This window comes from Octopus bimaculoides, chromosome 10 (assembly GCF_001194135.2).
Source record: "Octopus bimaculoides isolate UCB-OBI-ISO-001 chromosome 10, ASM119413v2, whole genome shotgun sequence".
Taxonomy (NCBI): Eukaryota; Metazoa; Mollusca; class Cephalopoda; order Octopoda; family Octopodidae; genus Octopus; species Octopus bimaculoides.
Genome location: NC_068990.1, coordinates 71,190,932 through 71,195,037, shown reverse-complemented (window position 1 = coordinate 71,195,037; position 4,106 = coordinate 71,190,932). Strand labels below are relative to the sequence as shown.

At 37.6% G+C, this 4,106-nt stretch overlaps 1 protein-coding gene across 1 annotated transcript in view; it reads left to right on the top strand.

The window, feature by feature from the left end:
• Positions 1 to 1,422: 1,422 nt before the first annotated feature.
• LOC106875176 (molybdopterin synthase catalytic subunit) overlaps positions 1,423 to 4,106 on the top strand; it is a 21,205-nt gene continuing 18,521 nt past the window's right edge. Inside the window, exon 1 of the mRNA XM_014923214.2 lies at positions 1,423 to 1,547. The gene's annotated coding sequence lies outside the window, so the exon portion shown is untranslated. The remainder of the gene's footprint in view (positions 1,548 to 4,106) is intronic.

Sequence of the window (4,106 nt, the reverse complement as noted above, 5' to 3'; positions counted from 1 at the left end):
ACACATTCTCATTTTTATATATATAGATATATATTGAAATCTCGAAATTGCGACATTTGAACAGTTTTTGTTCAGAATTGGTTCCACCATAACCAAAATCTTTGGATTCTTTAAAAATAAATTGATACATATATATTTTGCCGGGAGGTATGATGGAAAAATTGGATGTGAATTTTTCGAAAGTCCCCTCTCTACCCATCAGGCTTGTTAGCGCATATTTTGTTTTTTCATATTCGTTTTCTACATACTTATTAACACACAGCAGGCTGGTGTATTTTTTTTTTTCTTCCCTTCGGGAAAGTCTTTATATTGACCGAATCAAAAAACAAACCAAAGCAATTGGGTTGAAAAGTTGCGAGCGCTGGCAAATGTCTCTTATGGCTATTGAGGCATGCCAGAACGCTTGCAGCGTTACCGTGGGTGATGGCGAGAGTGATGTGCTGGAACAGCCTAGTGCCTTCACGAGTCTCACCAGTTACCCCTGCTAGGTGAGTTGCCAGTGAAAACAGGAATTTTTGCAGTTAGTGGTCTGACCCCACCAACGTCTCGAATGCCACAGGATGGAACTGTAATTGGCCGACAGATTGCGGTTATTCCAGGATTTTGTTCTATTCAGCTGCAGTACTTAGTGGCTGCTTTGTCTTTTTCCCTTTTGTTGTTAATACCTTTGGGAAAACTGAACGCAAAAACAAATTATTAAGAAATACATCATTGTCAGGGAAATAATATCGCCAATTTCATTTCATTGGTAAGATTAACGAACATTATATTCTGAGCGGTTGTTCATTTTTTAACGTAGAAACCACGTCTTGCTTTTGAAAATTGAATGAAAAATAGTTTTAGAATAGGACACGTCCTTTTTGTGTTTTGGAAGAGAAAGCAAATAATTAGAAATCCAGGGATTTCACAATTCTGCTCTACCAAAAATGACCACCCCTCTAGGCACAAAACATTTCTTTCCAAACGAATGTTTCACAAATTAATCTCCTAAATCTGTTGACCATTTCTGCTCCATTCAATATAGAACCGTGCACTTATTTTGCTTGAACTGAATCTAGGTGGTAGAAGGATAGAAAAAATAAACACACTTGATAACACAGAAAAAACTTATAACACGCCTCTTTTTAAATAAGGTTTTAAATCAGTGATTCCTATTTTACTCAACTGGATCCCCACCCCACTTAAATTCTATTTTATTTTTATAATTAAATATTATTGGTTATTGCATTTTAAAAATGTTAAATTATTTTGTGTATTGTTAAAATATACCCAATTTATTGCACGTAATCTTATATGGACCTCGGTTGAGAATCACTTGTTTAAATAACTGATTTCAGTCGAGGTGACAGCATTATGTTGCTGAAATCTCACTTACCTCCCATTTGTACTACAGTTCCTTTTTTATCCTTTTTCCAATTCCAGGTAAATGTGCTGTTCTTTGCCAAAAGCCGTGAATTAGTTGGACAAAATAGAAGTGAAGTCAGTATCACATCGAGATCTATCACTACTGCCCAACTAACTTCCTTTTTATTGGAGACTTTTCCAAGGTAAAGTGAACAAGTGAGGTACTTAACTACAATATCAAATGTCACTTTTACTTTCTCATAATCAGCGTTAATTTGTCACTCTGTTTTGTAACCTTAAATATGGTCAAATGGACTGGCAGCTTAAGTTCATATTGAAGAATCTACGGTTCATAACTGTTACAGGCAGTGCTATACTTTATTTCAAGCTAAAACACAATTCGCAACATCTCAGTTCATCTAGCTGGAAACAAGTATCATGAAAGATACAGTTCATTGCTGTACACTAGATTCTAGTTGTCTCTCATCTTTTAGATTATTTCACAAAAACTAACCAGCCTTTTCAGTGTCAGAAAATACTCCAGTAACAAATGGTAACCCTATACAAAGTTCAAATGAGATCCACAATGAAGGACTTTTCTCACTGCTTGGACAGTGCTGCTACTTTACATTCAGACATCCTAGAACTTCATCCACAATAAGCCTACCCTCTTGATTAACTTATATGAAGTTATCCACCATCACAATCCATCCTCTTGATCATAAACCTGCTGTATCATCTCTCTCTCTCTTCTGCTACTATTACATTGGTTACTACTCCTCAGAGTTAGTTGGGCTCATATTGTCTTCACTGAGGCTCAACTGTCATTAATTTTATGCCCTATTCTTAGTTGCTGCACTAAACATGACTCTCAGAAAGTCACCTTCAGGAGTACCCTCCTTGTTATATTTTCTCCTGCAGCTGTTCAAGGGAGGCATCAACCATGTTAATCATTCCAGCTTCAGAGCTGACATAGGCCATAGGCACAACCACCTCCTCCAGACCAAACCATAAAAGAAGAAATTATATAGTTGATAGTTATCTTTAGCATGCAGTGTTAGATTCAAATTGTCTTATAGTTCTCTAAAAAGGTAATAAGGAAGCTTCATTCTGTGGGTTCTTTGTTGTATCATTACATGAATGGCATGATTCACAATCCTGATGAACCATTTTGTTATGGAGTAGTCTGTACATATTTATATAAGATGTTAGATTGATATAGAAATACATTTAACCACTGTAAAGAACCAAGCTACTCAAATTCCAAATGCAATAAGATCAAGTTTATGTAATGTGAGAAAAGTTCCTGAACTAGTTATGTTTAATAAAAAGTAACTTATTTACCTAAGTTTTAACATCATCTCTTTTGAAATAGTCACCTTTCACAGCAATATACCAGTCCCAGAGTTCCTGTCACATTTGGAATCTGGCCTGGACGTCGTTTTCTGAAAGTGAGTTGAGTACCTTCTATGATTCACTCTGGAGCTTGACAACAGTATTAAAATGGTGACCTTTGAGCTGCGGACTTCCATCTTGGGGAAGAGATGGAAGTCTGCAGCTGCTAAATCTGGCAAATAGGGTGGGTGTGGAAGTAATTCCATGTTGTTTTTGGTGAGAAACTGACAAATGAGGAGAGCTTGGTGACAGGGTGCATTGTTATGAAGAATCCAGATCTTCGTGCTCCAGATATACAATCGCTTTGCTGAATGTCCTCCCTCACATGCATCAAAACGTCACAGTAGGACTTTCAATTGATGGTCTGGCCCTTGATGCAGAAAAAAATGATATTGAAAAAAATGATGAGCATGCTCTTGATTGAGTTGTGGCTCTGGAATGCCTTCTTCAGTTGCGGAGATGAAATTCTGACGACTGTTGCTTCACCACCATAAGCCTTGTAGTAGTCATTCCAGCTCTTTGCATTCTGAGTTCAAATCCCACCATAACTTACTAAGGTGATAGATTTAAACAGTTTCCCAGCTTGACAACATCACCACCTGAGACCTTATTATCTCAGTAGAGTTCACCCTGTTGTAAGCATTTGGACCAGGTTTCTGAGGATACTCTCTCCCTCCCATTGATCTCTGAGGCCTTATAAAGGGTCATGGGCACTGTTTTCTCTCTTGATTATAAAAAAAAAAAATTTTTTTATTTCATTTGTATATTTATTTCACATTTTATCCCTTGTGCTATCTCTACAATAGTAGCTGATGTAAATGTCGGTTGGTTGGTCTCTCCAGTCATATAAAGTTAGGCAGAGAGAAAGAGTAAGAGATACAGAGAGATAATTTACATAAGATGGGCACAATGCGTGCACAACTAAGCTTGGTGGCAGGCAATGAGTTAAGGAATGTGACATACAGTGAAAGAGAAAGAATCATAGAGACAGAGGAGGAAGAGGAGGTCAGGTCAGGTATGGGAGCATGTGCTGTTGCAGTGCATCACTGCATCTACCATTTGTTGGTATTTGCTTGGATCATCCTAGGCAACCCTTCAAGCAGTGTCCCAGTCAGTCCCCATCTCTGTGAAATTCTTCCTCACCTGTTGCGACCATATGGAATGTGACTGACCAACATGAGCTGTCACCCCAGCCAGATTCTCAGAGAATAGAACACAATACACAGGATCCATCTCAGAAAATCAAGCAACATGACCAAACAGTCAGTGCTGACAACCCTGAATCATACAAGTAACAGGACACATCCCATGTAAAACTCTAGTATTTGAACAATAATTACAACAGGTTTTTTTTTTTTTTTTTTTTT